Consider the following 26,948-nt stretch of genomic DNA (forward strand, 5'->3'; position numbering starts at 1 on the left):
CAGACCCTGAGTTCCCTGATTTTATCTTCCCGTCTTGTGCTACGTCGAGTGGGACTCGTGGCTCAAGGGTACGTGTGGCCTCCTCTTCAGGAGCACTAGAGCACTAGGGGCTCCCCGCACACTACTGTCAAAATCAGGAATGGCTACGACGTTGCCAGACGTGAAGCGCTGACTGTCATGAGGATTCCTCAGCAGCTTTGAGACCAAGGGACTAGATGGTCGAGGTGTACTAGCCTGAGGTTCACCCAACAGGCGCGGCGTACAGTACACTCGGCGCAGGAGTTGGCCAGGACGCCCTTTTGGATGTTTATGTCACCTGAGCTGGTAACATTGTACGTGGGAGGAGCAAGGGTACGAGGCCTATCATAGTACAGTGACGTTAACTGTTAAACAGATGGTCACTGATAACACAAATTAACCTTGTAGATAGTTAGGTCTGGTAGTATGTGTTGAAGAACTGATAACGATCAGGCGAATAGAAAACATTCATGAATGTTAAAGAACGTAATATTTCGTGTTGTTGCCAAGATCTGCCGTTGTCGTACAGCAAGTGGCCATCATTACGATACGACAGATAACACTTTATCAGCAACAGTTGCCAACGTGACATGTTACGCGAGGGTTTATGAGTGACCAGAGGGAAAGTGTAAATGAATATAAGTTGGTGAACATTGAGTTACGGTTATATATAAACTTCAACACCAGGAAAACGTAACATCACTTAAATAATACACTCCGTATCACGTAAATAATTCACTCCAAACTGGTTAAAAGTGTTATACAATGACCATAGTGGAATGTATGTTATTAACGCCATCTCAACCCACCTTGAATGCATGGTATAATGGAGCGGAGGGAGGGAGGGAATGAGTGGAAGGAGGGACCCAGACAGTAAAGGAGGGACGAATGATGGTTACGTTTTCAAGCAGATGATGGTGAGAACGTGGTGGCCAAAATTTCAAGAATAATATCATATCCTGTGTTGGTCTGCGCGGGTCTGAGGTGTGCCAATTGAGAGTTTGAAATGCACTTAGAAGTTTGTGGAGGAAGGAGGTCGGGAACGAGCGGGAGACGAGGATGGCGGGGGTAGGAGACGGTGTGGCGGTGGGTGTCCAGAGGTCACAAGACAGAACAATTTGTCCGTGAATTTTGCATGTTCCTGATCACCACAGATGTTATGTGTATATGTAAGTCCATATCACACAGACTCCTGCATGTATATCAACAGTGGTTACTTGCTAATAAAGTGTTATCTGTCACATCACGTGATGATTTGATAGTTGCTGTACGATAACAGCAGTTCTCACCAACACCATGAAATATTACGTTCTTATTAATTCATGGGTATTTCCTACAGGCCTGATCGTTATCAATTCCACAACACAAACTACCAGACCTATCTATCTACAAGATCATTTTGACTGTTATCAGTGACCATCTATTTAACAGTTAACGTCATTGTACCACAGTGACGTTACGTACCCTTGCTCCTCCCCCACACAGTGTTACCCCAGCTCAAGGGACGTCAACATACGAGCTACGTACTGGCCAACTCCTGCGGCCTTGTGTACAGTACTTCAACGCTCTGCATCCCAGACAGCGAGCAAGCTGGTAATGACGGTTCGTATTAGACCATCTCCGACTTTCGTATTTCTAACCCAAAAGAGATTTTCGACAACGTCCACAAGAGTCAAACATACAGAAGGTTGACGTCCGTGTCTCCCTGACCTACCCTGGTGTGTCCTGTTGCAACCGAGCCACAGGATCGAACGTCCATCCCTCGACGCCACCACCAGCCTCCACCACTCCACCAGCCTTCATGTAGGTGGTGACGCTTTCATCCACTACCGCGAGTTGGTCGCCACACTCGACCGTGAAGACCAAGTCTGTTATGTGTGGCTTTAAGTATTACACCGCGTCCCTGAGTCGCTATGCCCATAAAGGTGTGGTTATCACTAGTGGCCGTGAGTTCAGCAACACAGTTATTGGAGAAATGATGGCATCTGTATGGCATTAAGAAACGTAATGCCCCCTCCTCATCATCCCAGCCTTCGGTAATATAGCTAACACCAGCGGTGGTGCTGAACACCACTGCGTCTCAAAGGAATTGGCACGACTGCCTTTCACTTGTTCAGACCTCGGTCATTAACGCCATAAAGAAGTTCTCAGGAGAGACGCCACCTAGTGTGTCTCTGAGAAATGACAACCTTATCATATATGGATGCCACGACCCAGGCATCACCCAGCAGTACCATCAACGCATCCACACTAACCCAGCCACTTCGGATGAAGAATTCACACACGTGAGATACAGATGATGCCTGGTAAAGCCTAAAGAACCACTGGAACACAGACTTCCTCCACGTGCCAAGGGCCACATGGGGTAGCGTTGCATACGACAGGACACAAGTATTGACTCTTTACGTCCAGCAAACCCCTGGAAGCCGCGAGGAAGACCATGCTGGAAACCATGAGGCACAGATCAGTTTGAAGATGACCTCCAGGATCCAGGTGGCAGACCCTGACAACTGTGCCACCTGACAATGATGTTGGCCACTCGGTCTTCGTCACACACACAACACACCTCACTGCCTAACGTATACAGTCGCTCATTAGATTCGGCGCGGAATCCTTCGGTGTTTTAAGAGTTATGTAAAGCAACTTAGATGACAGTGCCTGTGACAGCAACCGCATACGAGGTGTTCAAAACATCGTCCAGTCACGACCTCACTGTAGGAGAGAGAGAGAGAGAGAGAGAGAGAGAGAGAGAGAGAGAGAGAGAGAGAGAGAGAGAGAGAGAGAGAGCAGTGTACTGTACAATGATGCCCTGGCGACCATCCACCACGTGTACTGTACAATGATGCCCTGGCGACCATCCACCACGTGTACTGTACAATGATGCCCTGGCGACCATCCACCATGTGTACTGTACAATGATGCCCTGGCGACCATCCACCATGTGTACTGTACAATGATGCCCTGGCGACCATCCACCACGTGTACTGTACAATGATGCCCTGGCGACCATCCACCATGTGTACTGTACAATGATGCCCTGGCGACCATCCACCACGTGTACTGTACAATGATGCCCTGGCGACCATCCACCACGTGTACTGTACAATGATGCCCTGGCGACCATCCACCACGTGTACTGTACAATGATGCCCTGGCGACCATCCACCACGTGTACTGTACAATGATGCCCTGGCGACCATCCACCATGTGTACTGTGCAATGATGCCCTGGCGACCATCCACCACGTGTACTGTACAATGATGCCCTGGCGACCATCCACCACGTGTACTGTACAATGATGCCCTGGCGACCATCCACCACGTGTACTGTACAATGATGACCTGGCGACCATCCACCATGTGTACTGTACAATGATGCCCTGGCGACCATCCACCATGTGTACTGTACAATGATGCCCTGGCGACCATCCACCAGTGTACTGTACAATGATGCCCTGGCGACCATCCACCATGTGTACTGTACAATGATGCCCTGGCGACCATCCACCACGTGTACTGTACAATGATGCCCTGGCGACCATCCACCACGTGTACTGTACAATGATGCCCTGGCGACCATCCACCACGTGTACTGTACAATGATGCCCTGGCGACCATCCACCACGTGTACTGTACAATGATGCCCTGGCGACCATCCACCACGTGTACTGTACAATGATGCCCTGGCGACCATCCACCACGTGTACTGTACAATGATGCCCTGGCGACCATCCACCATGTGTACTGTACAATGATGCCCTGGCGACCATCCACCATGTGTACTGTACAATGATGCCCTGGCGACCATCCACCATGTGTACTGTACAATGATGCCCTGGCGACCATCCACCATGTGTACTGTACAATGATGCCCTGGCGACCATCCACCATGTGTACTGTACAATGATGCCCTGGCGACCATCCACCATGTGTACTGTACAATGATGCCCTGGCGACCATCCACCATGTGTACTGTACAATGATGCCCTGGCGACCATCCACCAAGTGTACTGTACAATGATGCCCTGGCGACCATCCACCACGTGTACTGTACAATGATGCCCTGGCGACCATCCACCACGTGTACTGTACAATGATGCCCTGGCGACCATCCACCATGTGTACTGTACAATGATGCCCTGGCGACCATCCACCACGTGTACTGTACAATGATGCCCTGGCGACCATCCACCACGTGTACTGTACAATGATGCCCTGGCGACCATCCACCACGTGTACTGTACAATGATGCCCTGGCGACCATCCACCATGTGTACTGTACAATGATGCCCTGGCGACCATCCACCATGTGTACTGTACAATGATGCCCTGGCGACCATCCACCATGTGTACTGTACAATGATGCCCTGGCGACCATCCACCACGTGTACTGTACAATGATGCCCTGGCGACCATCCACCATGTGTACTGTACAATGATGCCCTGGCGACCATCCACCACGTGTACTGTACAATGATGCCCTGGCGACCATCCACCATGTGTACTGTACAATGATGCCCTGGCGACCATCCACCATGTGTACTGTACAATGATGCCCTGGCGACCATCCACCATGTGTACTGAACAATGATGCCCTGGCGACCATCCACCATGTGTACTGTACAATGATGCCCTGGCGACCATCCACCATGTGTACTGTACAATGATGCCCTGGCGACCATCCACCATGTGTACTGTACAATGATGCCCTGGCGACCATCCACCATGTGTACTGTACAATGATGCCCTGGCGACCATCCACCATGTGTACTGTACAATGATGCCCTGGCGACCATCCACCATGTGTACTGTACAATGATGCCCTGGCGACCATCCACCATGTGTACTGTACAATGATGCCCTGGCGACCATCCACCACGTGTACTGTACAATGATGCCCTGGCGACCATCCACCATGTGTACTGTACAATGATGCCCTGGCGACCATCCACCACTGTGTACTGTACAATGATGCCCTGGCGACCATCCACCATGTGTACTGTACAATGATGCCCTGGCGACCATCCACCATGTGTACTGTACAATGATGCCCTGGCGACCATCCACCACGTGTACTGTACAATGATGCCCTGGCGACCATCCACCAAGTGTACTGTACAATGATGCCCTGGCGACCATCCACCACGTGTACTGTACAATGATGCCCTGGCGACCATCCACCACGTGTACTGTACAATGATGCCCTGGCGACCATCACCACGTGTACTGTACAATGATGCCCTGGCGACCATCCACCACGTGTACTGTACAATGATGCCCTGGCGACCATCCACCATGTGTACTGTACAATGATGCCCTGGCGACCATCCACCACGTGTACTGTACAATGATGCCCTGGCGACCATCCACCACGTGTACTGTACAATGATGCCCTGGCGACCATCCACCACGTGTACTGTACAATGATGCCCTGGCGACCATCCACCATGTGTACTGTACAATGATGCCCTGGCGACCATCCACCATGTGTACTGTACAATGATGCCCTGGCGACCATCCACCACGTGTACTGTACAATGATGCCCTGGCGACCATCCACCATGTGTACTGTACAATGATGCCCTGGCGACCATCCACCACGTGTACTGTACAATGATGCCCTGGCGACCATCCACCATGTGTACTGTACAATGATGCCCTGGCGACCATCCACCACGTGTACTGTACAATGATGCCCTGGCGACCATCCACCATGTGTACTGTACAATGATGCCCTGGCGACCATCCACCACGTGTACTGTACAATGATGCCCTGGCGACCATCCACCACGTGTACTGTACAATGATGCCCTGGCGACCATCCACCATGTGTACTGTACAATGATGCCCTGGCGACCATCCACCACGTGTACTGTACAATGATGCCCTGGCGACCATCCACCACGTGTACTGTACAATGATGCCCTGGCGACCATCCACCACGTGTACTGTACAATGATGCCCTGGCGACCATCCACCACGTGTACTGTACAATGATGCCCTGGCGACCATCCACCATGTGTACTGTACAATGATGCCCTGGCGACCATCCACCATGTGTACTGTACAATGATGCCCTGGCGACCATCCACCACGTGTACTGTACAATGATGCCCTGGCGACCATCCACCATGTGTACTGTACAATGATGCCCTGGCGACCATCCACCACGTGTACTGTACAATGATGCCCTGGCGACCATCCACCATGTGTACTGTACAATGATGCCCTGGCGACCATCCACCACGTGTACTGTACAATGATGCCCTGGCGACCATCCACCATGTGTACTGTACAATGATGCCCTGGCGACCATCCACCATGTGTACTGTACAATGATGCCCTGGCGACCATCCACCATGTGTACTGTACAATGATGCCCTGGCGACCATCCACCACGTGTACTGTACAATGATGCCCTGGCGACCATCCACCATGTGTACTGTACAATGATGCCCTGGCGACCATCCACCACGTGTACTGTACAATGATGCCCTGGCGACCATCCACCATGTGTACTGTACAATGATGCCCTGGCGACCATCCACCACGTGTACTGTACAATGATGCCCTGGCGACCATCCACCATGTGTACTGTACAATGATGCCCTGGCGACCATCCACCATGTGTACTGTACAATGATGCCCTGGCGACCATCCACCATGTGTACTGTACAATGATGCCCTGGCGACCATCCACCATGTGTACTGTACAATGATGCCCTGGCGACCATCCACCAAGTGTACTGTACAATGATGCCCTGGCGACCATCCACCACGTGTACTGTACAATGATGCCCTGGCGACCATCCACCACGTGTACTGTACAATGATGCCCTGGCGACCATCCACCATGTGTACTGTACAATGATGCCCTGGCGACCATCCACCATGTGTACTGTACAATGATGCCCTGGCGACCATCCACCATGTGTACTGTACAATGATGCCCTGGCGACCATCCACCAAGTGTACTGTACAATGATGCCCTGGCGACCATCCACCACGTGTACTGTACAATGATGCCCTGGCGACCATCCACCACGTGTACTGTACAATGATGCCCTGGCGACCATCCACCACGTGTACTGTACAATGATGCCCTGGCGACCATCCACCACGTGTACTGTACAATGATGCCCTGGCGACCATCCACCATGTGTACTGTACAATGATGCCCTGGCGACCATCCACCATGTGTACTGTACAATGATGCCCTGGCGACCATCCACCATGTGTACTGTACAATGATGCCCTGGCGACCATCCACCATGTGTACTGTACAATGATGCCCTGGCGACCATCCACCAAGTGTACTGTACAATGATGCCCTGGCGACCATCCACCACGTGTACTGTACAATGATGCCCTGGCGACCATCCACCATGTGTACTGTACAATGATGCCCTGGCGACCATCCACCAAGTGTACTGTACAATGATGCCCTGGCGACCATCCACCATGTGTACTGTACAATGATGCCCTGGCGACCATCCACCATGTGTACTGTACAATGATGCCCTGGCGACCATCCACCATGTGTACTGAACAATGATGCCCTGGCGACCATCCACCAAGTGTACTGTACAATGATGCCCTGGCGACCATCCACCACGTGTACTGTACAATGATGCCCTGGCGACCATCCACCACGTGTACTGTACAATGATGCCCTGGCGACCATCCACCATGTGTACTGTACAATGATGCCCTGGCGACCATCCACCACGTGTACTGTACAATGATGCCCTGGCGACCATCCACCACGTGTACTGTACAATGATGCCCTGGCGACCATCCACCACGTGTACTGTACAATGATGCCCTGGCGACCATCCACCACGTGTACTGTACAATGATGCCCTGGCGACCATCCACCACGTGTACTGTACAATGATGCCCTGGCGACCATCCACCATGTGTACTGTACAATGATGCCCTGGCGACCATCCACCATGTGTACTGTACAATGATGCCCTGGCGACCATCCACCACGTGTACTGAACAGATTTCCCAACTTGCTACCAGGTGCGTGGAGGGCGATGGGGAACGAACAACACCCAGCCAACGAACAGATCCTCTCCCTGTGTGGTCAAGTTCCTCACATAATTCGCAACGTGTTTAAGTTCTCGAAGCTTAAATGTCCACAAAGGGAGACGTGTGCACGGAGCCACTATTACCCACACGCCCTCCCAGAGGCACCTCCCCCCGCCAGTAGAGAAGACGGTCGCTTCTTGCTGGACATCCTCCTCCCCCGCTCACTCCCACCAGACGACGCGCGGTCAGATAACAACCTCTCACACTCTCCCGAAGCCAGAGATAACCCCGGGTCGGGCCCTCCCAGCCGACCTGGGATGTTCACTTCTAACCCCATTCCTCTACAGCAAGAAATAACCTCAACTAACTCCCTCCACTAGACGTGGGGGAAGATGACTGCCAACCCCACACTCCCGCAGGTAGAAACAACCCTCAACCCACAGTAGCCAGACAGAGATGGTTTTCACCTCACCCGTAACCCCACAAGAGATCGGGGGAGAAGCTGATCAGCGATAAGATAATTAGGAACACATGATGACACCTCTATAGAAGGCACTACACCACCAACAAGTTTCTCTTATCTCCCGCTGTCACGAACAGCCTCGTTAGGACCGTGTGGGGCTGCGGCTAAATCACTTTGCGTAACGACAGACCAGAAGACACAAGCAGGCCCAGCCTGACCCCACCTGCACGGACCAGATCATGCAATACAGTCATCACCACAAACGCCACGTACAGTTCAGTCCAGCCACACTACTCCGTCCCCACCACACCACACCAGCCACACTACTCCGTCCCCACCACACCACACCAGCCACACTACTCCGTCCCCGTCACACCACACCAACCACACTACTCCGTCCCCGCCACACCACACCAGCCACACTACTCCGTCCCCGCCACACCACACCAGCCACACTACTCCGTCCCCGGCACACCACACCAGCCACACTACTCCGTCCCCGCCACACCACACCAGCCACACTACTCCGTCCCCGCCACACCACACCAGCCACACTACTCCACCCCCGCTACACAACACCAGCCACACTACTCCGCCCCCGCCACACCACACCAGCCACACTACTCCGTCCCCGCCACACCACACCAGCCACACTACTCCGTCCCCGGCACACCACACCAGCCACACTACTCCACCCCCGCTACACCAGTCCAGCCACACTACTTCGCCCCCGCCACACCAGATCAGCCGACGTCCACGACCAGCTGCCGGGCACGAGATGACCTACCCAGTACGGACGATGGTCGGTAACAGATGCCATCACCTGCCTATCACCACCCGGGACCTGATAGCAAAGAGGAGTCGTGACGGTCCTCCGGTACGAGATAGCTTCGTTAAGAAGGTAAAATTGGATTTCCCTAATTACCCATAGATGAGAATCCACAAATCACAGGGGGAAAATATAGACGCGAGGCCTTGCAGACGAGCCAACCATTCCATGTACAGCAGTCATGACCTGCCACACTGTGAAGACAATGTTGCCTTCGAAATTCAATTGAAAATATGGAGTGTTATGTAACAATAAGAGGCACCTCCAGGATACACTTGATATACACCAAGTGTTGGCCAGGCCAAAGGATTCCCTCATACCTCAGAGCCGGCAGGATATAACACACTGCTGCTGGTACACACACACACACACACACACACACACACACACAGACACCACCGAATCCCTGACAATCGCTCTCCTCAACCCAGACGAACGTGTCCACACCAGAGGATGACGAATTCCCTCCTCCCACACGCCCTCCTGAGCCATACCCATGCCCTCCTCGCCACCCGCGACCCCGCCACAGTGCCCATCTCCGCCTACGTACGACACGCCACAAGGGTGGCGTAGGAGTCGTGTCAGCGAGCGGTCGATGCAACACGTAACAAAATGTCGACGCTGCCCTCATCCAATCAGCTACAAATACAGACATATCCCTGATCACTTACCCACCACAAACAAGACTACATTACTCATACGACAACATGAAAGGCAACATCAAAGACTGTCGAACTATCCTGAACTACAATAACGAGGTGGAGGCATGTACTCGTGACGTCGGGTCAAGGTGATTGGCCTTTGAGGCCCATCATCTGCCAGGGGTCATTATGGTCGTTAACCCCAAAGCCACAAATCGAAAAATCTTGAACACCTTCTTCAGGTTGTGAGGGATGGTTCTAAGACGACATACACTCGCTATACCAGTGGCTCAAGTCGGATCAAGTGGAGGTTGAGGAGGGAGCACGACCAGCAGCCTCCCATCCATACCCACACACACACCAGCGCCTCACCCTCAGCGTTGTAGTCCATACTAGGAAAAACTATAGATCCACATCCTCAGCGTTGTAGTCCATACTAGGAAAAACGATACATCCACACCCTCAGCGTTGTAGTCCATACTAGGAAAAACTATAGATCCTCACCCTCAGCGTTGTAGTCCATACTAGGAAAAACGATACATCCACACCCTCAGCGTTGTAGTCCATACTAGGAAAAACTATAGATCCTCACCCTCAGCGTTGTAGTCCATACTAGGAAAAACTATAGATCCACAAACGGGCTTACCCCATGACCACATCAGCTGGGACCCTCGGCCACCACGCCAAACTCTCACTTCATCAGAAAGACGACACAGATCGACACAGTCCCAGCCAATATGGAGAGGAGCTGACACTATTATCTTAAACCCAGGATAAACAGATACGTCCAGGCCACCATCCCTCCTCCCGTGCCCTGCTACAACACCTGAATGACGGATGACCGTGAGATGTAGAGTGGAAAATGGGGGTCATTACACAACCATGTTGTACCAAGCTTCAAGGCAGCTGTATTTAACACCAGTAGTGGCGAAGATCTTAAGAGTTCCCTAATGACTCGGATGCTAGTCTCCCTCGACCCCTGAGAAGGCCTTTCTCCTGACGGAGGCGTGGCAGACGGTCCTGCCTGCCAACCTTGGCCAGGGAAGGAGTCAGGAGGACACGATCTCGTCGTAACATTGGCCCAGTTAGGGTACAGTGGTCGCGGGAGGATCTACGACCCATCCAAGTACTCCCTCTAATGACCTAAGAATACGACAGTACGGGTCATGGTTTACATACAGAGAGGCGTCATCACGGGAACACCCAAGCTGGACGAACCCTAAAGACTTGTGGGCAGGAGCTGAACGGCCATCACTCCCTCTCACGACCCCCCAACCTGCAGCGTCACACGAGGCGTCTCCCAGGCGAAAACTACCACAAACGGGGGTGACAACCCTGGGACGTGTTCCTCCCCCTCGCCGCCACCTGTTGTCCCATCCTCACCACCAGGGGACCTGTGGGAACCTCCACCACTGCTGAACTTACTATTCCCTCCAACACTGACCCACCTCCCGCCTCCACCATCACAGGCAGCGTCCCTCCACCTGCACAACACCAGGTTGTAAACAATCTCCAACAACTCCGCCACACTCAAGACGCAAACCCACGAAAATGATTCATTTTCAAACTCGTTTCAAGCCACCATACAAGCCTGGCACGACATGACCGTCTGGTGGTCCACTTCACATAGTTCGTGCAAAAATAAGGAATTGGCAACTATTACAGAAGACCTACATTACGACAGTAAATTCTTCAGTTACTCTAATCTCTATTCTTTCGATTATGTATCTCTGGGGTGACTTACCTCAGGGGAACAGATGGTATGTGATGAGACCGACGAGACTCCACGTCCGTCCACCACGGGTCCACCAGTCCGTCTAATGACGTCAACAGAGACACGTCAGTAGCCTGGGTGAACGTGACGGGACGATGGTTCTTTTCGGCGAATACATTTTCGAAACTTACAACTTACCATCACTCGCTCAACCAAGTCTTTGCTTTTTGAACTCTTTTGAATGGTGTGACGAGTGTGATGGGTGGCAGCACTAGTGTGCAACGCCATTACGTGACTGACTGACTACCATGCATGTTGCCTGGTCTGCCTTCAAAATCACTGGCCATTAAACCAGAAATAATCACATTACTCATCCTGTTGCTGCTGGACTAACGCTCATCTTTATATACTTTATCTTGCGAAAATTATACAAAGAAATAAATGAATAGGAAAAAAAGATGGTTTCTTCTGTATGACCAACACGGGCGTAATAATAATCATAAACATTTCGTATACATATTTATTCTATCATCAAAATTTTGGACAAGTTGAAGCAGCTAAATGTGTGTTGTTCATGGATCATAAAGATTTCTTTATTTGGTTTTGAAAAGACTAGATGGCATGGATTTCTCTACACGAGTAAAAGGGGAAGAATCTTGTGTCTATGTATATGTATTCGCTATTTCCCGTGTGAGCGAGGTAGCGTCAACAAGGGGTAAATGAACTTTATAAGAAAGTTAAAAATCATGCTTAGTTCCTTCCTTTGGAAAGTAATACAGGAGGGGAGGACTTTTAGCTCCCACTGAAGCCCCTCCCAGTCGTTTTTGTAGCGTTTTAGGGAAAGGTGGGCAGTATTTTTACTCCATATATATATATATATATATATATATTCTTTTTTTTTTTATACTATTCGCCATTTCCCGCGTTTGCGAGGTAGCGTTAAGAACAGAGGACTGGGCCTTAGAGGGAAAATCCTCACCTGGCCCCCTTCTCTGTTCCTTCTTTTGGAAAATCAAAAAAAAACGAGAGGGGAGGATTTCCAGCCACCCGCTCCCTCCCCTTTTAGTCGCCTTCTACGACACGCAGGGAATACGTGGGAAGTATTCTTTCTCCCCTATCCCCAGGGATATATATATATATATATATATATATATATATATATATATATATATATATATATATATATATATATATACCAGTATTTATAATATAACCTCAGAACTCCTTTTATAAGCTTCTTGTGGCTCAAAGAAAATTATTAACCATTTTAAAGTGAGCATATCCTTGACAAGACTCGTTCTTTTTATCCATTAACAACGGTACAACATCGGTAAAGGTGACTCTTCACTTGTGGTGTAACCCTTTACAGTAATACTGTATGTACATATTTTCTTTCCTGTCCAGGAGTCCCTTCTATCTTTATAAGGCTCCTGAAAATACACAGGAAGCTGGCCATGTCCAATGACCAGGATCATAGGTCATACAGTATACTGATACTACATGTGTATCTATGGGAAAAGAGTGCAGGGCAACGGAGCATAAGGGAGAGGAAAGGGGCAAAGGTTTTGGAGGTGCTGAAGAATGTATGGAATGGGAATGAGAGAACATTATATGAGAGGCAAAAATGGTTATGCTTGAGGAATAGTAGTTCCGATGATATTGCATGGGTGTGAGGCATGGGCTATTGATAAAGAATGCTCGACAAACTCACACCTCTGTAATTTGAACATTCACCTTTATCCCCTTTGCCTTTGTACAATGGCACTATGCAAGCATTCCGCCAATTCTCAGGCACTTCACCATACACGAATACCCTTATATATATATATATATATATATATATATATATATATATATATATATATATATATATATATATATATATATATATATATATGTTGAATGTGTTTGATGTTAGAGTGGCAGATACAGGGGGTTTTGGTCGGGGTGTGGTGCGAAGAGAGAGGGTCAGGGAGAATGATCTGGTAAACAGAGAAGAGGTAGTGAAAGCTTTGCGGAAGATGAAAACCGGCAAGGCGGCTGGTTTGGATGGTATTGCGGTAGAATTTATTACAAAAGGGGGTGACTGTGTTGTTGATTGGTTGGTAAGGGTATTCGTGTATGGTGAAGTGCCTGAGAATTGGCGGAATGCTTGCATAGTGCCATTGTACAAAGGCAAAGGGGATAAAGGTGAATGTTCAAATTACAGAGGTGTGAGTTTGTCGAGCATTCCTGGGAAGTTATATGGGAGGGTATTGATTGAGAGGGTGAAGGCATGTACAGAGCATCAGATTGGGGAAGAGCAGTGTGGTTTCAGAAGTGGTAGAGGATGTGTGGATCAGGTGTTTGCTTTGAAGAATGTATGTGAGAAATACTTAGAAAAGCAAATGGATTTGTATGTAGCATTTATGGATCTGGAGAAGGCATATGATAGAGTTGATAGAGATGCTCTGTGGAAGGTATTAAGAATATATGGTGTGAGAGGAAAGTTGTTAGAAGCAGTGAAAAGTTTTTATCGAGGATGTAAGGCATGTGTACGAGTAGGAAGAGAGGAAAGTGATTGGTTTCCAGTGAATGTAGGTTTGCGGCAGAGGTGTGTGATGTCTCCATGGTTCTTTAATTTGTTGATGAATGGGATGTTTATGTAGGTAAATGCAAGTTTTGGAGAGGGGGCGAGCATGCAGTCTGTTGAGGATAAGAAGGCCTGGGAAGTGTCAGTTGTTCGCTGATGATACAGCGCTGGTGGCTGATTCGGGTGAGAAACTGCAGAAGATGGTGACTGAGTTTGGAAAAGTGTGTGAAAGAAGAAAGTTGAAAGTATGTGTGAATAAGAGCAAGAATAGTAGGTTCAGTAGGGTTGAAGGACAAGTTAATTGGGAGGTAAGTCTGAATAGAGAAAATCTGGAGGAAGTGAAGTGTTTTAGATATATGGGAGTGGATCTGGCAGCGGATGGAACCATGGAAGCGGAAGTGAGTCACAGGGTTATGAAGGTAGATGACCACAAATACCTTAAACCTGAGTATCTCTTCTTCCGTTGCTTTCCTTTTTTTTTTTTTCTACACAATTTTACGAAGCAGGATATCACTTCAGCACTTACCAGACCACAGGAAGGTTTTGCAGACCACAGGCGGGTTCTCTTCAGGCCGAGAATCAATTTTCTCTGTAGCAGTCCACATTCTTCTCTCGTGTAAAGTTCACACATAATATTTTCATTCGAGAAAGAATGTCTTTAGTCAATGTTCTCAGACCTTGTGTTTGTGTGTGTATACTTACACATGGGTGTCACTGTTGTGTGTGTGTGTGTGTGTAAGTGTGTATATCTACACATGGGAGTCACTGGTGTGTGTGTGTGTTGTGTATGTATGTGTATGTATGTATATATATATATATATATGTGTGTGTGTGTGTGTTGTGTATGTATGTGTATGTATGTATGTATATATATGTGTGTGTGTGTGTGTGTGTGTGTGTGTGTGTGTGTGTGTGTGTGTGTGTGTGTGTTTAGCTTCACATGGGAGTCTCAACATAAGGAAGAACACACAGTTTTTGCTTCATACATTTTATTATTTTCGCTGCGTACAGTCAACAGAGGACAACATCGAAAGCTACACTTTCCTCAGCCACACCTACCCACCCCTCTCCTTGAAACCCGTCTGTGTGTGTGTGTGTGTGTGTGTGTGTGTGTGTGTGTGTGTGTGTGTGTGTGTGTGGGTGTGTGTGTGTGTGTATCATCACTATTTCTGATTACATATTGTATGTTACGGGAAGAGAATTTTACACTAGTGTTGGCTTGTCCTTCAACCTTGTGTGTCTGTATATATATATATATATATATATATATATATATATATATATATATATATATATATATATATATATATATATATATCTTTACTCTCATGTGTATATACATACATACACACATTCGCGTAATCCTGCCTAAATTAGGTACCCAGTTACTGACCAGACACAAGGAGGGAGGATGAACACCTGGGATTGAGTGTGGGCCGAGGGCCTCGCCCAGGATTCGACCCCGTACGGCCCAAACCCCGGGCGCACACGTGCTTGACGCGTGGTCAGTATGTGTGTCTGTATGTGTGTGTGTGTGTATGTGTGTGCTCAACAAGTCTAATAATCGTTCCATTATGAAAAAAAAAGGAAAAAAAATAAAAATTCTCTCCAGTGTCCTGAGGTCTGTTTAGCCATTTACTGGCTCTTCTCAGTTCGACACCCACCCACCCAACCCCCTCCCCGCCATTCCCGTGACAGTCCCTCCTCCTCCTCCCTCCACCCACCCACTCACTGCTAATCAGTTACATGCGTGACGTAACAAAGATAAGTCATTTGCGAGATCTGCAACACAACAAAATTATTATAGAGATCACATTGGCAACACTGGCAATGAAGAGATGCCAAATATATCTATTGATCTATTGTTTACCTGTGACGTGTGCACAGATGGGGTGGGGTTTGGTCACCTCACCATCACACCCTCTCCCTGCCCACCTCTCTCTCTCTCTCTCTCTCTCTCTCTCTCTCTCTCTCTCTCTCTCTCTCTCTCTCTCTCTCTCTCTCTCTTCCTCTCCCCCCTCCTCTCCCCCTGATACACAGGGGATCATATCTGTGGATCTCCCACCCTCACCCCCTTTCCCCTCTTTTTGTCTCCCCCCTCCATCCCCGGGCACATGACCCACCAAGTTGTCTGGGGCAGTACAAGCATCCTGCACCCACCCCTCACCCACCCCACCTACCCCTCACCCACCCCACCTACCCCTCACCCACCCCACCTACCCCTCACCCACCCCTCACCCTCAAACCAACCCCTCATTTCACAGCCACCTACCCCTCACCCTCAAACCAACCCCTTATTTCAAGCGTTAAATCACAACAATCAGTCAAGTGTTTTCCTGTTTTCTTTCATTCTACCACCACACCCCGTTTTCTAAGAGTAAGAGAGAGAGAGAGAGAGAAAGAGACAGAGAAAGAGAGAGAGAGAGAAAAAAAAAAGTAGAGGCCAATTGTGCATGATTATCATTATCATTATTATCATTATCATTCTATCATATTTTTTATTATTCCCCCTTCCTCCTTCTACTACAAGTCGAAAAATGACGATCTCGCCTCTCTTACACTTACACTTAAACTTAAGTACAGAAAATATAAAAATCTCATTGTGTACCTCACACTACACCATCGTCCCGACCTGGCAGACATCTCTGCCACCCCCCAATTATTATGGTACCTCATGACACATCAAATCATATACACTATATACAACATGAAATACACCATCCTTCAGGGAACTCAAAAAAGAAAAAAAAAAAAAAAAAAAAAAAAAAAATATATATATATATATTTATATATATATATATATATATATATATATATATATATATATATATATTTATATATATAATTAAAAGAAAGTAGCACAAATGAACTAATTCACAAGCTTTTCATAGTATGAAACTAGACTATTATATTCATCTAATGTAATTTTTTTTTTTAAGGGGGAACATGGATTCTCTCTAACACAATTATTTTCTTTATCATTGTCTCCACTGTAATGTAATTACCGTGTCTCCACTGTAATGTAATTACCGTGTCTCCACTGTAATGTAATTACCGTGTCTCCACTGCAATGTAATTACCGTGTCTTCACCGTGATATAGCTATCACGTCTCCACTGTAACATAATTGTATCACGTCTCCACTGTAACATAATTGTATCACGTCTCCACTGTAACATAATTGTATCACGTCTCCATTGTAACATAATTGTATCACGTCTCCATTGCAATATGATTATCGTATCTCCACTGTAAAATAATGGCCATGTCTCCACGGCAACATAATTATCATGTCTCCACTGTAATATAATTATCATGTCTCCACTGTAACATAATCATCATGTCTGCACTGTAACAACAAAATTATCATGTCTCCATTGTAAATATAACTACCATAATCTCCACTGTTAATATAATTATCATATCTCTACAGTAATATAATTATCTCCACTGTATTATAATTATCATATGTCTCCACTGTAATATAATTATCACATCTCTGTAATGTACCTCCCACTTAACACCAACAGCAACAAACAACAAAGAATCTTGTCTTCAGATAATCTTACAATTGATTGTTTATTTTCCTTTGACTCCCCCAAGTCAACTTAATTTTTTGGCTGTCTGTACATACACCCTTGAGAGAGTCTTACTTAACCATGACCGCGCCAAGATACTTTTTTGGGGGGTGGTAGGGGGAGGAAGGTGGTGGTGGCTTAGGAGATGAAAGCCCCCTTTTTTATACATCCATGTACCCATCACTAACACCCACCCATCTCCATCACTACTTCTGGCTGAACATCCCTAGATAACAAAAACTGGATTTACAATTCTGATATAATAGAGTAGAAAAATAGACATAATGATGACAAAACACGTCAATATATGGTCTCATATAGATTTCAACCCATCTTACTCCACGCAGTGATATAAGATATAGAACCACATAGACTTCTTTATTTTTTTTTTTGTAAATAATTTCATAATGTTTACACTTACAACATAACCTCAACTTCCACTTACAACTCTAAGAAAACAGAAACATTATCCAACATCTCATTTACATGCCTTATTTACTTGAGTACCAAATGATTCTCATTTGTAAAAAAAAGAAGAAAAAAATATTCCTTCAGAAATAAATATATTCTGAACAAAGACTTAGGATTGAGGGATATCACTAGTTCAACAAGGTTTTGTTAAACCACACCAGGTTTTATGAGGAGGATAAACCAGCAGTTTCAGAAGCAATCCTTGAAATGTGTTTGTAAACAAGTACAGAAATCAACACGACCTGTCGAATCATTACTGAAGTTCTCTTCTCACAGTCTTGGGCTGGCCAGCACAATGAAAGGCACAGGTCAACTTGCTAATTAGATTTCTCTATGGTTCTGAATATCTTTAGAAAAAGAAAATATGATATTCGACAGCTAAGTCTCATTCAGCAGGTACACCCGAATATTCAATATTCTTTCGTTTACCAATTGGGTGTAATACTGATACACAGGTGTCATGTATGAGGTGGATTAACCAAAAATGTTCAAGTTTTTTAACAAATGTAGGCCTACCAAATGAATTTATTATAGATTATTATCATTTTTTATCATCAGCATACAACACCATGACCCCCCTTGTAAGGCCCCCCCCCTACCTGCAACTTTGAGGCGATGCACTCCACGCGGGAGCAGGGTCGTGTGGCCTCCTTTTTTTGAAACAAGAAGCTACTCCTCCTTCTCATCTTCTGGACGAAGAGGCCTGCTCGTGGTGCTTCTCGCAAGTGTGTTGCCCCTACCTAACCTAACTCCCAGCCCTCACTACCACCTCCTGTAAGGGATATGAGGACTTTGTGTCGATAACTAACTTTGGTTAATGTCCTATGACGAAGGAAGCTCAATTATCATAATTCATTTTTGACATGATCACCACGTAATAATTCGGCATATTCATCATGATCTCTAATGATATCTTGTCTGATACGATGCAATTACTTGTTAAGTCCAAGTGCATAGCGTAATCATATATATATATATATATATATATATATATATATATATATATATATATATATATATATATATATATATATACATATATTTGTATTAATGTAACCTCTAACAGAGCATTGTCATTTGGAGCAAAAATGTCTCTTTTTTAACATCAAAGGGAAGGAAAGGAGTGTACTTGTGTCACGCGTTTATGGTGTAGACAAATATTGTGCTGTACAAATTTTGAGCAGTTTTGAATACGTGGCCAATGGAAGAGGGTCATGGCTTTTGGGTGATGAGGCCAGAGCTTCCCAAACTAATGATGAGCCATTAGACATATTGTGAGAGAATATAACAATGATTGGATGAGACCAAGACAGAGGTTATCAAGGATAATGAACCAAGTCCAGGATTAAATGAGCAGCCATCTCATTACCTTCCTCAATAGCTCATTGCATAATATATATATATATATATATATATATATATATATATATATATATATATATATATATATATATATATATATATATATATTCACACACTATTCCCCTAGTACACCTTCTGCCTCAAAAACACAGCGCATTCTCGGGAATAATAACAATAATGATAAAAAAAATTTAAAATAAATGAAATATACACAAAATACAGTCGTACAACTACTTATCACCCACTTGAATGGTTAACATCAACACAGAGCCAATCTGAATATATATATATATATATATATATATATATATATATATATATATATATATATATATATATATATATATATATATATATATATATTCCTAATGGTTCAGACGCACCACTGGCTCTACCTACTCCGCTCTAACAACAAAGCAATGGGATGGACAGAAACACCTGGGAGAGAGAGCAGGCACACCTGCAACCACGCTCATCCCATGTTATGAAAACCCAACTGTGAACAGCACATCTTGGCATGGAACATGAACCCAGCACTTGGCGTCATCATACACATAATGTGTATCAAACCTGGTCTGATAGATGAGCCAGCAATATTCTTTTTCTTCTTTAGTGGGTTAAAAAAAGAGAGAAGAAGAAAGGTATTTAAGGTATCATACACTGTCCAGGATGGATCAAGTAGGATTACACACGATCCAGAACGTATCATACTGGGATCTATTTGCATTACACGAACGAGACGATAGAAGGAATCCATGTCCTTACGTGATTGTGACGTTACAAATCAGTCGGCTCTACAATTAAAAAAATCTAACGGTTCTCCCGACTGCTTCAAGGCTCTGTTTGCTACTTGACCTACCACATAAAAAAAATGTATGTACATAGGAATAATCTAGTATGTACAAACGCCAACCAGTGGAGTTCACACACAGACCCCCCCTCACACTCACGACTTCCTGGTTGAAGGTTAGGAGAACACTGGAAGGGCCCTGCACCGTGGCTGATATAAAACTTTAAGATACATGAAGTCCAGCGACGTTCTTCCTCCCAGACAGTCAAGTTCATAGAGTAGGACCTCGAGAATTTATTGACGCAATCTTAAAACACAAAAAGGAAACTATTAATGATGATGGATGGATGTCTGGTGTCTCCCTTGAACCTTTGAGTCCTCAATCTACCATTAGCCAGTACACACGAGAGACCCATCATCTACAGTAGATGTTTGATGTGGAATATCTGGGCCAGCAATGTAGTGAAGATGGCTGGTGTCATCTCTCCAGCTAACGGTGGATCATCCCTCCAATCCACTGTGAATGCTAGAGTCTATACGTCACATACTGCACCAGGATAATCCAATTGTTAACATATCGTTATAACAGCTACGTAAGACTGCCATGGACTCCAAAAGCTTCCACTTACAATACTGCAATTGTGCACAGGGAAATGATAGGTTATAGAAAAAAAAAATTACACGTAAGATGTCCATTTTTCTTTCTTTCTTTCCTTTTTTTTAAACACTATGACTGACTTCATTGTCCACTGTCAGTGTCAGACTTGACACGAGTATCGCTTTTAAATGTAACATTGTCCAATGTTGTCTCAACCATGCTGACCCAACTGGCCATCACTTGATCTTGGCTTTTGTGAAGACAAACAACAAATCATAAAGGACCAAAGCTGATTAAAGAAAAAAAAAAAAATTTTCCACACGACTCCTCGTATGTAAATGTTTCCACCAGTTGTACAGACGAACAAAAATTGGCTGGTTGCAGAGGTTTTGTCAGACCCGTCCCTTGGCATAAAGATGGTGGTGATGTTCACATGAAAATATAAAGAATAAGACGTTCCACCTCTCTCATCTCTTCCCTCACGTGGATCCATTAAGACATCTCGAGAAAACGTTCAGAAATCAATATGAAGAGCACCATGTCGAGTCCAGAGGCTGGCGATGTAAGACGTTGCAGGGTGAGCAAGGCAGCTTATTCAAGTCTGGCATTTCGACACCAGCCCAGGTTAAGCCCTATGCCTCACTGACTGAACCTGGGCTGAAAACATGAACCAAAACAGCCACTGGATTGGGTGGGTACGTCGCCCCACTCTCCCTCCCACACGAGGCACTAGGCCTCAGTGGTGTGATTTGGAAACGACTATGGGGGAGGAGGAGGAGGAGTCAGTGAGGAGACAGGTCACCAAAGTGATACAGTGTGGCTCATCGACGTGGATTGCCTGATCATTTCAACGCCTCAGGCCATGATGGGTCCACACGCACTGCCTGCAGCGCCAGGGAAGTCCCCCCCGTACTCTCACCATCGTAGCGACAATGCACTGGTAACGCGTCTCCAGTGTTGTAAATGAACATAACTGTATCACAACATACTCACAACTTGAGTTATCGAATTACAAACTTCTCATCGTCCATCTTCAAGTCTACGGCTGTCACAAATTTCCTTGTCGTATAATGTTCCCATCACGTCATTGAGGGACGTCCAGTACGTGACACAGAGTGGGGCACCGTCCGTGACACAGAGTGGGGCACCGTCCGTGACATAGAGTGGGGCACCGTCCGCGACATAGAGTGGGGCACTGTCCGTGACATAGAGTGGGCCACCGTCCGTGACATAGAGTGGAGCACCCTCCGTGACATAGAGTGGGGCACCGTCCGTGACATAGAGTGGGCCACCGTCCGTGACATAGAGTGGAGCACCCTCCGTGACATAGAGTGGGGCACCGTCCGTGACATAGAGTGGGGCACCGTCCGCGACATAGAGTGGGGCACTGTCCGTGACATAGAGTGGGCCACCGTCCGTGACATAGAGTGGAGCACCCTCCGTGACATAGAGTGGGGCACCGTCCGTGACATAGAGTGGGCCACCGTCCGTGACATACAGTGGGGCACCGTCCGTGACATAGAGTGGGGCACCGTCCGTGACATAGATTGGGGCACCGTCCGTGACACAGAGTGGGGCACCGTCCGTGACATACAGTGGGGCACCGTCCGTGGCACAAAGTGGGGCACTGTCCGTGACGCACAGATCACATCTTCACATGGCACACCATTTTCTTGAGCCTCTGGTCTAACCAACCCTGGAGCACTGTGGTCTATCCACTTGTTGTCCTCGTGTGATGGGACGAGACACAGGCTGGGCCAGGGGCCATCCCCGTCCGTGACACACACACACACACACACACACAAACACACACTTAACACCAGCTGACACGAGGTGTAAAGGTAGATATATATACATATATATATCTATCTATATATATCTATCTATCTATCTCAGGTGAGGTAAAAGGTTCGGGAATTCACTTTGGAGGAGGAGGAGGAGGAGGAGGAGGAGGAGGAGGAGGAGGAGGAAGAGGAGGAAGAGGAGGAGGGGCAAGTGATGTTCCGGTCAGATGTTCCCTGGAGGGGCGGGGCGAAGGGGGGAGGGCGGGGCACACTGCTCCATCTGTTCCACAACTGTGACCTTCACATCCAACAGGTTCCCCTCCCACTCTTCCTCCTCTCCCCCCACTCTCCCCCTTCCTTCCCCCCCAGAAAAGAGGGGTCGTGAGCAGGTAGAGAGGGGTTCTCTCTCCCCGTCCCCCCCAGCAGGTGCCGCTGTGCTGCCTTCCCCTCGTAACACAGCAGTTATGAACACGTGTGGATCATCTGTCTGCTTCCGTCCGTCTCCCCCACAACCACCGGGCTGGTGTTCTCTTACTCTCTCTCTCTCTTTCTTTTCTCTCTTCTTCTTTTTTTGTTCCGTGAGTTTCCGTGCACCATGGGCCTTACGCCTTCAGGGGGGAGGGGGGGGGGGAAGAGTGGGCATGGCAGGTGTAGGGTGGCAGGTGTGTAGGGGATGCCAAGGCATCTGTGCAACCTCTGCAGGTGTGTCTTGGCCGACCATCATCAGCTTCTCACATCTGTAAGGGAAAAAGGGAGAGAATTAACCTCACGTTGAAGCCAGGGTTACACACACACACACACACACTAGCCACGAGTCTACACATAGACACACACACACAATCCACGAGTCTACACATACACACACACACACAATCCACGAGTCTACACATAGACACACACAGAACCCACGAGTCTACACATACACACACACAATCCACGAGTCTACACATAGACACACACACAATCCACGAGTCTACACATAGACACACGCACACACACACACACATACACACACACACACACACACACACACATAGACACACACATAGACAGGCACATTGACTTTGGGTCAGCACACACTCACTGGGTGTGGGGCCCACACCCAACCCAGGTGTTCATCCTCTCCTCAGGTGTGTGTGTGTGTGTGTGTGTGTGTGTGTGTGTGTGTGTGTGTGTGTGTGTGTGTGTGTGTGTGTGTGTGTGTGTGTGTGTGTGTTGTCAGTAATTCTTTCTTTTTTTTTGACAAAAATCGAATTAGAGTTAGAGACAAGGTGTCACTAAGTCAGCATGGCAGAGGACAACAATATTGTGGTCACTACTGACACTACCATCATTGTTGCCAACACTGCCAACAGTAAGTATCACCCTCGAACACATAGGTGAGAGTCTTGAGGTAGAAAGTACGACCCTTGAGCACGACGGTACGACCCTTGAGCACGACGGTACGACCCTTGACCACGACGGTACGACCCTTGACCACGACGGTACGACCCTTGAGCACGACAGTACGACCCTTGATTACGACGGTACGACTCTTGATCACGACGGTACGACCCTTGAGCACGACGGTACGACCCTTGAGCACGACGGTACGACCCTTGAGCACGACGATACGACCCTTGATTACGACGGTACGACCCTTGATCACGACGGTACGACCCTTGAGCACGACGGTACGACCCTTGAGCACGACGGTACGACCCTTGAACACGACGGTGCGACCCTTGAACACGACGGTACGACCCTTGAACACGACGGTGCGACCCTTGAACACGACGGTGCGACCCTTGAACACGACGGTACGACCCTTGAACACGACGGTACGACCCTTGAACACGACGGTGCGACCCTTGAACACGACGGTGCGACCCTTGAACACGACGGTACGACCCTTGAACACGACGGTGCGACCCTTGAACACGACGGTACGACCCTTGAACACGACGGTGCGACCCTTGAACACGACGGTACGACCCTTGAACACGACGGTACGACCCTTGAACACGACGGTGCGACCCTTGAACACGACGGTACGACCCTTGAACACGACGGTGCGACCCTTGAACACGACGGTGCGACCCTTGAACACGACGGTACGACCCTTGAACACGACGGTGCGACCCTTGAACACGACGGTACGACCCTTGAACACGACGGTACGACCCTTGAACACGACGGTGCGACCCTTAAACACGACGGTACGACCCTTGAACACGACGGTGCGACCCTTGAACACGACGGTGCGACCCTTGAACACGACGGTACGACCCTTGAACACGACGGTGCGACCCTTGAACACGACGGTACGACCCTTGAACACGACGGTACGACCCTTGAACACGACGGTGCGACCCTTGAACACGACGGTGCGACCCTTGAACACGACGGTGCGACCCTTGAACACGACGGTACGACCCTAGAACACGACGGTGCGACCCTTGAACACGACGGTGCGACCCTTGAACACGACGGTACGACCCTTGAACACGACGGTGCGACCCTTGAACACGACGGTGCGACCCTTGAACACGACGGTGCGACCCTTGAACACGACGGTGCGACCCTTGAACCCGACGGTACGACCCTTGAACACGACGGTACGACCCTTGAACACGACGGTGCGACCCTTGAACACGACGGTACGACCCTTGAACACGACGGTACGACCCTTGAACACGACGTGTGACCCTTGAACACGACGGACGGTGCGACCCTTGAACACGACGGTACGACCCTTGAACACGACGGTGCGACCCTTGAACACGACGGTACGACCCTTGAACACGACGGTGCGACCCTTGAACACGACGGTGCGACCCTTGAACACGACGGTGCGACCCTTGAACACGACGGTGCGACCCTTGAACACGACGGTACGACCCTTGAACACGACGGTACGACCCTTGAACACGACGGTGCGACCCTTGAACACGACGGTGCGACCCTTGAACACGACGGTACGACCCTTGAACACGACGGTACGACCCTTGAACACGACGTGTGACCCTTGAACACGACGGACGGTGCGACCCACCAGTGATGACACCTGGTATATAACCTAATCTTACAACGGCGGAAAGAGAAAGATAGATAGATAGATAGATAGAGAGAGAGAGGAGAGAGAGAGAGAGAGAGAGAGAGAGAGAGAGAGAGAGAGAGAGAGAGAGAGAGAGAGAGAGAGAGAGAGAGAGAGAGAGAGAGAGAGAGAGGCAGGTCAGGTAGGGGTAGGGGAGAGTGGGTGATGGGGGAGGAGGGGGAGGAGGGGGAGGGAGGGGGAAGAAATGGTTGGTGTTACGGTGCGCTGCCGTACGCTGCTGGGCACGCCATAACCCACCACCTCATCAGCATCTAGTAAGTCAATCACCGAAGGGGGCGGAGGGTGGGTGGGGTGGGGAGGGCAGGGTGGGCGCGGGCGGGCGGTGGTTGGTAGTGGGGTGGGGTGGGGTGGCGTGGTGGCGTGGTGGGGGCGTGGGGAGGCGCGGCGCGCCTTTCAATGTACCCAAGACGAATTATGTGTGATAAAATTTTGCAAAACAAGATAATTACAGTGAACAAAGACCACCCCACCCCCCCACCACCACGGGAGACGACCCCCCCCCCCACCACCAACACGACCCCCACCACCACGACGACCCCCCCCTCCCCCCCACCACGAAAACACAGCCCCGCCGGAACCTTTCCCGGGGAAGGGAGTGAGGGGAGAGGAGGGTAACGAGGCTGGGGATGGGGTGGTGAGGGAGGAGACAGAGGGGAGGGGGTGGGTGGGTGACGAGGAAGGGGATGGGGTGGTGAAGGGGGGCGAGGGGGCGAGGGAGGAGGGAGGTGGAGGGTAAAGAGGCTGGGGATGGGGTGGTGAAGGAAGGGGGGGGATGGGCGAGGGAGGAGACAGAGGGGAGGGATGGGTGGGTGACGAGGAAGGGGAAGATGAAGCGGTGCGCGGGTTGAGGGTGAGGGGAGGGGAGAGGGGAGGATGGGAGGAAGGAGGGGGGAAGAGGGTGAGGGAGGCGTGAGGGAAGGGTGGCCAAGGGAGGCCATCTACCTGAGACAGGTGAGGGAGGAGGAAGGAAGGAAGGAAGGAAAGATAGAAGGAAGG

General features: G+C 48.4%; 1 protein-coding gene across 1 annotated transcript in view; it reads right to left on the minus strand.

Moving 5' to 3' along the window:
• Positions 1-17,096: 17,096 nt before the first annotated feature.
• The window catches only part of LOC139757118 (uncharacterized), a 257,712-nt gene continuing 247,860 nt past the window's right edge, over positions 17,097-26,948 (minus strand). The window contains exon 7 of the mRNA XM_071677215.1: positions 17,097-23,592. The gene's annotated coding sequence lies outside the window, so the exon portion shown is untranslated. The remainder of the gene's footprint in view (positions 23,593-26,948) is intronic.

Source organism: Panulirus ornatus, chromosome 24 (assembly GCF_036320965.1).
Source record: "Panulirus ornatus isolate Po-2019 chromosome 24, ASM3632096v1, whole genome shotgun sequence".
Lineage (NCBI taxonomy): Eukaryota > Metazoa > Arthropoda > Malacostraca > Decapoda > Palinuridae > Panulirus > Panulirus ornatus.